This window comes from Oryza sativa, chromosome 9, assembly GCF_034140825.1.
Source record: "Oryza sativa Japonica Group chromosome 9, ASM3414082v1".
NCBI lineage: Eukaryota > Viridiplantae > Streptophyta > Magnoliopsida > Poales > Poaceae > Oryza > Oryza sativa.
In genome coordinates this window covers 14,925,275-14,938,127 of record NC_089043.1, presented here as the reverse complement: position 1 = coordinate 14,938,127, position 12,853 = coordinate 14,925,275, and positions in this window count along the sequence as shown.

Below are 12,853 nucleotides of genomic sequence, written 5' to 3'. Positions count from 1 at the left end.
CCACGGTCGCCTCCCACCCCGACGAGGGCCTCCAGGATGGCCCCGCACGTGGGGCCCGAGTCTATGTCCGGGAGGGCATCCTATGGCAGTATTGTTGATGCGAAAAACACACACTGGCCTGGAAGATCTGCTTAACTTCAGTGCAAGTCCAAAAATCTTACCTTTAGGTTCGTGAGCGTGCTAGTTGATTTGATCCTGCAATCAACAAGAAATAAAGATAGAAAAATAGCGGTTAAATCCATAAACGATAGCCGATCGGCCAGTCGCCGATGATGTATTATTTATCTTTGAGCCGATGTCATATTTAAGTCGATCGGCAATCATAAATAGGTAAGAAAGGACTAAATGTATTCGATCGGCTAAAGATATTAATGATATATAATACTTCCATCAATATATACTTAAATCATGTGATTGGGATAGATCGGTCGCCATGCCGAGACAGTATAAATCACTTAGATCGAAATATATATTAAAAAGGAGATTATAGCATTCATAGCATAGCCGATCAGATAGATTTAACATGTATCGGCTAATACTCCGATACCACTCTATATTAAGATATTAAATCGGGCAAAATATATCAAACATGAAGCTTAATATACCTAGATGCGACAAGATCTTAGCATAAAGGGTAGATTTAACATATCAATCTAGCACATAAGATATAAGGCTAAATCAAGTAAGATCGGCTGAAACCACGATACTACCCAAATCGGCAAGCAAAGACAGGCTAGAGATTAAGATTCTAATCACGACTTATAAGGTCAAACTCAACTGATGCAGCTATAAGTATGAAAAGAAAGACAATATCTAGACTATCAAGCCGTTGGATGTTTCATAGGGTGGTGGATATCCTATATAATCTGAGTCAATATTGATATTTAACCTAATCGGTTGCCTTTCAATGATAGATGTTCGCCGATTGAGGGTTAGATAGCAATATTGTCAAAGATTACATAAGATATATGATAACTCGACGAATTACATAAACAAGATTAGAGTATCATAAAGATAGAAGCACTAATCCTGAGAACGCAAGCCGCCATAACATATTTTACCTCTAGTTGAAGATCGAAACCGATGCAGCTCAACCCGAAATCAAGAACTCGTCGAAAGTAAACAAAAGTAAAAGGGTGGCGATGCACCGAGATTGTTTGATTACATGGGTTCGGGTCATATTTATACCCGAGATACAAACTATGTTCTTGTCGTACACGACTCTTATCTCTAACAAACTCTAAGATACCATAAGTCTTTGCGGCAGACTTTTGCCCAAACTTATCTCTAAGGAAATTACATAAAATATCCTAACTAATAGATACAATTGCCTTTTCAGGACTTAGTCCGTGCGTGGCAATCCATATGAAGCACATTAACCCAATCTGACAACGTGTACCAAATCACATTGTCGGAATCGACTCAATCGACTACCCTTGTCCGACTCGAACTCTGCCGATCCTGGTCGCGGCCGATTCGGACTTTAGCTGATTCTTGCTCTGTTTCCGGAACGATCTCTACCTTGGATTCCGCTTCGGTTTTATCTCCATCCCTGTGATCGAAACGACAACCGCATACGTCGAAACACGTGGTCACTCAACAGTAGTTGGGAAAGAAGTAAAGTGTATTAAATTGAGAATTTTTCTTAGGATCCCCCTATTACATGGTCCTATGGGGCTATTTATAGCATACAGGTTCTTACTACTAGGGTTTTGGTTATACAGAGGAATTTACATGGTTGCCCTTATGAAAGGGACATTTACATGGGTACATAGTGTAATTGTGGTCCATGGGCCCTTAGCGGGCCGTCAAGCGATTATCGACCCAATTAGCCCTTAGGCTTGATGGGCTAGGATGGCTTCTTTGGTCCTCCCGGGGTCGAATTTGCTATGGCGAAGTTGTCCCCCTTCCGCGTATACTCTTCGCCCTGCATCCTTCGCCCAGGAGGCCTCTGGCCTGGCAAGGTACCCGCGCGATTCCCTGCCTCTCGCGGTCCTTGCTTCTTAGTCTACGCCATGGGGGGCTTCGCCCTGACTAAACTTGACGTTTCGGGCTTGAATCCTTACTGGTTTCAGCAGATTTGGTCGAAGGCCTCATGCCATATCGCCAACAATCCCCCATACTTGAATTACCAAATTTGGTCGTTAACAAGTATATATCAATATATGGGTGGTTTCGCTGATGTGGCATCCTAGTCAATAAAAAAAATAAAAAAATAGGTGGGGTCCACATGTCAGCTGCACATCTTTTTTTTTTCTTCTCTCTTGCCTTCTTCGGGCTAGCAGCGAGCGGAATCGGCGAGCCCGGACGTGGGCGGCAAGCGAGCGCGGCGGTGGGTGAGTGTGGCAGCAGAGCGGCGGCAGGTTGTGCTCGGAGCAGACGGCGGGTGAGCGCGGTGGCGGGCTGCGGGCGGAGCGGACGGTGGGTGAGCGTGGCGGCAGAGCTTCTCCCACGGGTCAAAGTCCGATGTGGCGAGCTTCTGGAATGGCAGCGCCGACGACTTCCCCCACCGAATAGCTGCAGCTCACCACAGGGACCAAAACCAAACCAAACATTGGGACAGAGTATTTGAGAAAGTGGGAGGAAGAGCAGGAAGGGATAGAGCAATTGGTATCACCTTACGCCAAGCTGCAGGTTGACCATGAGACTGTAGCTCCGGTGCCCCTTGCGGATGGCCTCTCCAGGCCTCCTGGCCTCCTCCCCGTCCCCTCTCTGCGGCCTCGGCGGCGGCGTCATCATTCGGAAGAGCGGGGCTGGCAGCGGCATTGCCTTGGCGCTGCAGCTGCGGCGGAGCGGCGCGGCGACGATGTCGCAGGTGTTGTCCCTGGCCTCACCGTCTCACTCCCAGATGCATATCCGTAGCGTCGTGGATGCCTTGCCGTCCACCGACAGCCGCTTGCACCACGGCACGTAGAACGGCTCCTCCCCACCGCCACCGCCCACCGCAGCCTCCCCAACGCTCGCCCGCCGCCCTCATCCGCGCTCACCGATTCCGCCCGCCGCCGGCCCAAAGAAGGGAAGAGAGAAACGAGATAAGAGAGGAGAAGAAGGAGAAAAGAGAAGGAAAAAGGATGTGCAGATGATATATCACTGGTGGAGAAACCCTTTGTAGTCCCGGTTCGTAACCCCCCTTTAGTCCCGGTTTCCAAACCGGGAGTACCAATCCGGGACTAAAGATCGCTATCTTTAGTCCCGGGTGAAATAACCGGGAGTAAAGATCGATCTTTAGTCCCGGTTGGTAACACCAACCGGGACTAAAGATGGCTCAGCCACGTGGCCGGCTGAGCCATCTTTAGTCCCGGTTGGTGTTACCAACCGGGACTAAAGATCGAGCTGACCATTTTTTTTTTTGCATGGCCCTGTTGCTGCATGGTTTATATATATATATAGTTTATATATATATATATATATATAAACCATGCATATATATGTTTCAATACATATATATGCATACATATATATATATGTATATATATATATATATATTATATTATATTATATGTATATACATGCATAATATATATGTATTTATACACATATATATGTTATGCAAATTAATGCATATGTATATAGATATATATATATGACCAAAATATATTTACATTATAGAAAATGTGTACACATGCATATAGAAACATATGTAGTCATGTATTAATTACAATCCATTATATGTCCTAGCTAGCTAGCTATCATTTCGACGTAGTAGTACTCGCTGCTAGCTCAGAAGCTAAGGACCGGTGAATTGTGTTTCCGTCGTAGTAGAATTCACCCTTGGGATTAAGGATTTCTTCGTTGATGAATCCCATGAGTTGTTCTTGAACCGCCGTGATAAATTCCTTGTGTGTGGTCAGGTTATCCCTCATGCGAATAAACTATATGAATGTATGAAATTGATTAGTAATTAAACAAGAAATCGCTACGTAATGAAATTTTGAATTTATTTGTACGTACATCGAGCTCTCTTGTGGTGATGATTTGGTCTGCAAGGCAGTGGCAATACTCGCACACATAATAGCCGCACAAGTTAGTTCCCTGCTTTTGCTTTGCGCACTACAAATAAATGACAAACAACGAGAGATCTAATTAATATACACTTGTATGTATTTGAATCGGAGAAATATAAATGTAGAGCATGTGTACTCACAGGAAATTTGAACTTCCGCCTAAGTCTTTCTCTCCATTTGCCGCGGACCAAATGACGGAACCGATACCAAGCCCTACATGGAGTTTAAAGCTATGATTCGTAGTAGCAATTAACATAACAAGATTTTCTTAATTAACAAAGGAACTTATGACGGTACCTGTCTATAAGTTCGAAAACCTTGTCAAACGTAGACTCTTTTTTATCCATTGAGTCATATACGTTGACGGTGCAGGCCTCCAGGTCGATGAGTAAAAGCACCCAGTGGAATCTGCAATGTGCGTGGGATGCATTACATATGAAACACTTAGCAAGTTCGTACGGGAATGAAATTTGGTATGTAGGAAGACAGTAAAATTAAACTAACTCTGTGTTGTATGGCAACAGTATGAACGTCTTGTAATGCTGCGCCTTCAGGAGATGGACGAGATTGTCCTCTGTTTCTTGTGGATATTGGTCGAGCATTGCGACGTTTACTCTCCGAGGGTCGATGAATCCAGTATCGAAAACCCTCCGCCGTCGGGCCCTTTGAATCTCCATTCTACAACGATAAAAGGGAGTATATTATTTTCTATAGTCTACTTATATACAAGGACCTAATTTATTAAAGGAGACGTATAGTAAGAAATCTAACCGAACGATATACTTACAAAATCCAGCAACTCATAATAGAGACGTCGAGGGCGTCCAGCTGGTATAGTTCGTAGATTCCCTTGAAATTGATCCAGAGAATGTCATCTCCTTGCAAGAAGTCCGTGTCCCTGATCCTCGCTCCGATCATCTCTCTACCGGCGGCGCTCATCTCCATGTACAGCTGATGGAACTTGTACATTTGTGTGGGTAGGGACTGCAGCAGCTCAGGCTTGACAAGCGGTTTACCGAGTTCGTACATGTATTTCACTTCCGCCTTTTCGATTGGTGCGACTCCTAGCAATTGATCCGTAGTTAGACCGGTGTCAGTAATAAATTGTTCTATCGTCATTTCTTTACCGGTAACCAACGGCTCGATCTCCTGTTTTGGTTGCTCTCCAAGCTGAGGGACTGGTTTGGACTTTCCAGAAGATGCTTTCTTCAGCGTTCGCTCATAGTCCGATAGCTTGATGGCCTCCTTGACAGATGCAGACATACCCCTGAAGAAGTTCCTGACACTGGGGTCTATAGGAATCTTCTTTTCTGGACTTCGAGGCTTGAATTGTCTCTTGACTTCTGATGCAACGTAAGCGTCCAGCTCCTCTTGCGTGCAATCGTACCCCGGGTCCTTGTTCTTGGCGGCGTCAACTTTCGCCTTCTTCGTTGCCCTTGTGTGGGCAGGCGGTGCAGCTGGGGGGGCCCTTGACTTTGAAGGTGCCGGAAGAGGAGCTTGCGGGGGAGTAGGTGTAGGAGCACGAGGAGGAGTCGGTGCAGGATCCTGAGGAGGAGTCGATGCTGGAGCCTGAGGTGGAGACGGTGCTGGCGGAGCATGAGGAGGAGACGGTGCAGGATCATGAGGAGGAGATGGCGGAGCCGGAGGAGATGGTGCACGAGACGCCGCTTGTCGCCCAGGGAGGATGATGTACCGCCTGCGCCATAGAATAATGGCATGGCTTGTGTCTCGTAGATGCGTCTCACCGTCTCCTCCAGGGTAATCCAGCTCGAGGTCCTCGTACGCGCCTTCGACCAACTCAACTTCGACCTTCGAGTATCCTGCTGGAATCGGCCTGCAGTGGTAAGTACCTGAAGGGTCCGTTGGGATGGCCATGCCCGACGCCACCTTCATGTTGTGAGAGATTATTTATTAGTAATCAACATATATAAGCAGGAACTAGCGGAATGGCTAAATCTTACCTTTATTGATAAGTTCTTGAAAGGAATATGCAGCTCACATGGTGTCCGCTGAGTGATGTCATCAACGGGACAGGTCGATTCGTCCTGTGTTTGCATGGCGTCCATGCTCTGCGATCCTACCTGCCCCGTTGAGGCGCAGCTGCTACGGTTTCCTGACGGGCTCACCATTGCAGGAGGAATGGTCGGCTGGGGATCATGGGACCGATGTGCGGCCATGCGTTCATCAACCTTCCTTGCCACCTCCTCTTGCATGTTGAGTTCGTAGCTCGATACCCGGAACTCTAGGTCTGCAATCTTCGCCTCGGTATCTCTCTTGCTCCTCATCCGACTCCTGTACGTGTGGATGTCCTCCTTGAAACCAATCTTCCAAGGAATCACCCCTTTCCCTCGTGTTCGTCCTGGATGCTCTGGAGTCTGCAGGGCGAGTGTCAGCTCGTCCCTATCTCTGTCGGGTCGGAACGTGCCCTGAGAGGAGGCTTCCACTGCATCTGTTAGTCGTTGCGCAGCCTCTCGTATCTGAACGCCGAATACCAGTGAGCCATCAGCTGGGTTGAGCGTTCCACCGTGAGCATAGTACCAGAACTTCGATCGTTCCGGCCAATTGGCTGTTGCCGGTTCGATACCCCTCTCAATCAAGCTAGCCTCCATCTCCTCCCACTTCGGCATCGCGACGCTATAGCCTCCTGACCCCAAGTGGTGATGGTACTTCTTCTTGGCGGCATTTTCTTTGTTTCTTTCCATCATCGCCTGCCCTTGTTCACCTATCTTATATGCAACGAACTCGTCCCAGTGATCCCTTAGCTTTGGGAATGTGTCGAAGTTCGGTGTCTGCCCCTTCAGTATATACTTCTTGTACAGATCTCCCTTGAAGCTCTGAAACTGTTCTGCCATTTTCTTCAGAGTCCACCTTTTCACTTTGTCCTCTGTACCCGCAGGAAGGGTGAATGTCTCGAGCATTGTGGTCCACAGCATCTCTTTCTCCGAATCTGGGACAAAGCTCTCATGATCTCCTCGTGCCCTTGTTCTTCGCCAGTACACCGTACTGACAGGCACGTTATCCCGCACAACCCAACCGCTGTGACGTACATAGTTCTTGGCGGCTTCGGCCGGGGCACTAGGACGTCCATCTTCTTCCACTTCCGTTATGATGTGCCGACCCTCAAGCTTCTTCGCTGCACCTCGTTGCCCGCGTGCCCTCTTCTGTCCAACGGAGGGTTGACTACCACTAGCCTCCTCCTCCTGGTTCCCCTCCACATCCCTTTCCACGTGCCCCTGCTGGTTCCCCTCCGCATCCCTCTCCACGTTCCCTTCCTCGTTCAAGTACTGGTTTGGATCCTCGTTCCCCTCTTCTTCATTCCAGTACTGGCTGCTTCCCTCCGCGATTGTATCGTACAATATCTGTTCCTCATCGCGGTCAGCCATCTGTTGATACAAGAAACATCTGCTAAGCCACGAGACATTTATGTTTTAACAATCTAAGTCATGTATGCTAAGTGTAAATGTCGTACATTAGAACCCTACACAAACTTACGTGCTAAGTCTAAATACAAATCGTGATATAAGCTAAGTCTAGGTGACGTATATTATACAACCCTAGCTAGTAAATAATTATATACTAAGTCTAATTACAAATAAAGTAATCTTATATTAAAACTCAAATAATATTACATGCTAAGACTAAAATAGTCATGTATGCTAAGTGTTTCGTGCATATATGCTAAGTCTAATTAAGACAACAATAGTCAATTGCTACTTGTCGCACCATTTCCGTAGTAAATAATTATATACTAAGTCTAATCTCAAATAAAGTAATCTTATATTAAAACTCAAATAATATTACATGCTAAGACTAAAATAGTCATGTCTGCTAAGTGTTTCGTGCGTATATGCTAAGTGTAATTAAGACTGCAATAGTCAATTGCTACTTGTCGCACCACTTCCGTAGTCAATAATTATATACTAAGTCTAATCTCAAATAAAGTAATCTTATATTAAAACTCAAATAATATTACATGCTAAGACTAAAATAGTCATGTCTGCTAAGTGTTTCGTGCGTATATGCTAAGTCTAATTAAGACTACAATAGTCAATTGCTACTTGTCGCACCACTTCCGTAGTCAATAATTACATACTAAGTCTAATTACAAATAAAGTAATCTTATATTAAAACTCAAATAATATTAGAACACTACACAATCTTATATGATAAGTCTAATTACAGGTCTAATAATCTTAATTAATTGCATTACAAATATAACAATCATTTATATTATTACGTCACTTGCCTGCTCCAATTCCTTCTAGGGCTAGCTCTTCCACTCAGGCTTGACGGACGACTCCGACAACACGTCTTTTCTGCAAGATACAAAAAGATGTATATAGTCAAATGCGAAGTAACATATACATATATATATATATACATATATATATATATATACATATATATACATATACATATATATATATATATATATTGCATTTCACGTTAACGTTCGTCCTCGTTCGTTCGCTCGTTCACGTTCCCTAGCTCGTTCACGTTCGTTCCCTCGTTCTCACTTGTCTTCGTTCGATCGTTCTCGTTATCGCTCTCGTTCGTTCGATCGTTCTCGTTCTCGTTCACGTTCTCGCGGCAACATACATTGACGTGTTCGTTCTCGCTCTCGTTCGTTCGATCGTTCTCGTTCTCGTTCACGTTCTCACGGCAACGTACGTTGACGTGTTCGTTCTCGCTTCTCGTTCGTTCGATCGTTCTCGTTCTCGTTCGTTAATGGCGGTGTGGCGGCATCGGGGCGGCGGTTGGCGCCGTGGCGACGGCGGCGGCGTGGCGACGGCGTGGCGACGGCGGCGGCGTGGCGACGGCGTGGCGACGGCGGCGTGGCGACGGCGGCGGCGTGGTGACGGCGTGGCGACGGTGGCGTGGCGACGGCGGCGGCGGCGGCGTGGCGTTGCGGGGCCGTGGCGGCATCGGGGCGGCGGTTGGCGCCGTGGCGACGGCGGCGGCGTGGCGACGGCGGCGGCGTGGCGACGGCGTGGCGACGGCGGCGTGGCGACGGCGGCGGCGTGGTGACGGCGTGGCGACGGTGGCGTGGCGACGGCGGCGGCGGCGGCGTGGCGTTGCGGGGCCGTGGCGGCGGCGGCGTGGCGTGGCGGCGGCGACGGAGAGAGACGGAGAGAGATCGAGCTGAGATCGGAGAGATCGAGAGATAAAGGGAGATCTGGCGGCGGCGGCTCTCACCCCAGAGATGCGGCGGCAGCGGAGGAGGCGGAGGCGGCGGCGAGGACGACGAGCTCGAGACGACGGCGAGATACGGCGGCGTCGGCGCGGGGATTTGCCCTAGGCAGTGGCGGCGAAGGAGAGAGGCCGAGAGAGATCGATCGGCCGAAAACGTTTAAGTGTTGGTGAAGAAGACGAGGGCGCACCGGGAATATATATACCCCCGGATCTTTACTCCCGGTTGTTCTCAACAACCGGGACTAAAGATATCTTTAGTCCCGGTTGTTGAGAACAACCGGGAGTAAAGAAAAGATATTTACTCCCGGTTGTTGAGAACAACCGGGACTAAAGATATCTTTAGTCCCGGTTGTTCTCAACAACCGGGAGTAAATATCTTTTCCCGCTATTTCGAAATTCTTTTTAAACCCGGTTAGGGTTAAGAACCGGGACTAAAGATTATAGCACTGCATATGATTTTCGCTTACATATGTGTTTATAAAATAGAAGTTAATGCATTAACATTATTTAAAGTACTAAAGATTAATGACAATTACTTCGAAAAATTATTTTTGTCTGTAATAAATTAAGTGGATAAATCGTAATAAGCAAATATATGACTTATAATTAATAAAAATTCCAATATATATATATATACTTAGCATATATATGAATGATATTATTATATTGGTAAAAACTCTAATTAAGATATGTATGTACATACTGCATGATTTAAAATTAATAAAAATTGTAATCATCATATATACTTAGCGTAGGAATTATATTAAATTAAATGCTAAAAACTCTAATTAACATATGTAAATGCCACATGCATGATTTAAAACCTTTTAAAAATTCGAATAGTCATATATAAGTAGCATATGAAAGATAGTAAATTAAATTGTGAAAAACTCTAATATATGAATGATAGTTTTAAAAATATATTAAATTTAATACTTTTAAAAATTCTCCAGTCAATTATAATTAGCATATGAATGATAGTAAATTAAATGTTAAAAACTCTAATTAACATATAAAATTGCCACTTGCGTGATTTAAAACTTTTAAAAATCCTCTAGTCAATTATAATTAGCATATGAATGCTAGTAAATTAAATGTTAAAAACTCTAATTAACGTACATATGAAATTGCCACCTGTGATTTAAAACTTTTAAAAATTGTAAGTATCACATATAACTAGCATATACATGATTTGAACTTGTTGAAACCTCTAATAATCGTGCGTAATTAACATATGCCATACATCAATTGATTTATATGGATAATCAATACATCCAAAATAGTTTACATCGTGTACACAATAATTACAGCATTACATCGGCGGTGACGGTTGACCGCACGTACTTTCTCCTCACTATTGTTCCCTCCTTGTGATCGCTGCGTGAGTAAGGGGTGTCTTCATTTGATAGGAGGATGCTAGGGTCAATCGTCACCGTGAAAGGGGGTTGCCCATCCAACTGATCGTAATCCTCGTCAGTCTTGTCCTCAACTCCGACGATTTTTCTTTTGCCTGGGAGAACCACTTGACGCTTAGGCTCATCAGGCCCTCTGCCCTTCTTTCCTTTGCTAGACATGTCCTTCACGAAAAAGACTTGCGTTACATCATTGGCAAGGACAAAAGGTTCGTCCGAGTATCCAACCTTGTTAAGGTCAACAGTTGTCATCCCACTGTCATCAATCATTACGCCTCCACCAGTCAACCTAACCCATTGGCACCGGAACAGAGGAACCTTGAGAGGACCATAGTCAAGTTCCCATATGTCCTCGATGGCACCGTAATACGTGGCAGTTGTTCCATCGTGTCCCATGGCATCGACACGAACAGCGCTGTTTTGGTTCGTGCTCTTCATGTCTTGGGCTCTCGTGTAGAATGTGTACCCATTGATCTCATATCCCTGGAATGTCGCGATCGACCCAGACGGTCCCCTCGCCAGGAAGGCAAGTTGTTGGTTGATCGACTCGTTACCCATGAGATGTTGTCGTAGCCACGCGGGGAAAGTATCAATGTGATGCCGTGTAATCCATACATCGGACTTACCGATGTTCCTGGCGCGAACTAGAGCCAAGTGCTCCTCGATGTAAGGAGCTACCAATGAAGAGTGTTGCAGAACAGTGAAATGGGCTTTACGGAATAAATTGTTGTCTACCGTCATAATTGCTTTCCTTCCGAGAGTTCCCTTTCCCCGTAGTCTCCCTTCATGGCGTGATTCCGGTACCCCGATTGGGCGAAGGTCTTCGATAAATTCTACGCAAAATTCGATGACCTCCTCTGTTCCATAACCCTTGGCGATGCTTGCCTCTGGACGAGCACGGTTACGAACATACTTCTTCAGAACGCCCATGTACTTCTCGAAAGGAAACATGTTGTGTAGGTACATAGGCCCGAGAATACGGATCTCTTTCACAAGGTGACAAAGCAGATGTGTCATTATATTGAAAAATGAAGGTGGAAATATCAACTCAAAACTGACGAGACATTGCACCACTTCATTCTGAAGGGCATCTAATCTATCCGGATCGATGACCTTCTGCGAAATTGCGTTCATGAATGCACATAGCTTTGTTATTGTTGCCCGGACATTGTCTGGAAGGATACCCCTTATTACAACTGGTAGCAGTTGTGTCATCAACACGTGACAGTCATGAGACTTTAGGTTTGTGAACTTCTTCTCCTTCGTGCTTATTATTCGCTTGATATTCGTGGAGTATCCAGACGGTACCTTTATGCTCTCCAAGCATTCAAACATACTTTCCTTCTCTGCCTTGCTAAGAGTGTAGCTGGCTGGACTCAAGTAATGGCTTCCTTTCTCCTTTGGTTCCGGGTGAAGGTCGCCGCGTTGTTCCATATGCTTCAGATCATTACGTGCTTCCAGTGTATCTTTCGACTTTCCGTATACACCTAGGAAGCCAAGAAGGTTTACGCAAAGGTTCTTAGTGAGGTGCATCACGTCGATTGCGTGGCGTACGTCCAAGAATTCCCAATATGGTAACTCCCAAAATATAGAGTTCTTTTTCCACATCGCCGCGTGACCATCTTCGCTCTCTATATGCTGGCTTCCAGGCCCCTTTCCGAACACTACTTTAAGATCTTTAACCATAGCAAACACTGTTTTCCCGCTGCGATGTTTAGGCTTCGTACGGTGGTCGGCCTTATGTTCGAAGTGCTTGCCTTTCTTCCGTACCGGGTGGTTTGCTGCAAGGAATCGACGATGACCCATGTATACAACCTTCCTACAGTGCTTAAGATACGTACTTTCTGTTTCATCCATACAGTGAGTGCAAGCCTTGTACCCCTTGTTGGACTGTCCGGATAGGTTGCTAAGTGCAGGCCAATCGTTGATGGTTACGAACAGCAGCGCTCGTAGGTTAAACTCCTCCTGTTTGTCCTCGTCCCACACGGGGACACCTTCCTTCTTCCACAACTGTTTAAAATCCTCGACCAGTGGTCTTAGGTACACGTCGATGTCGTTACCAGGTTGCTTGGGGCCTTGAATAATAATCGGCATCATTATGTACTTCCTCTTCATGCATAGCCAGGGGGGGAGGTTGTAGATACACATCGTAACGGGCCAAGTGCTATGGCCGCTGCTCATCTCTCCAAAAGGATTCATGCCATCCGTACTCAAACCAAACCGTATGTTTCGTGCGTCCTTTCC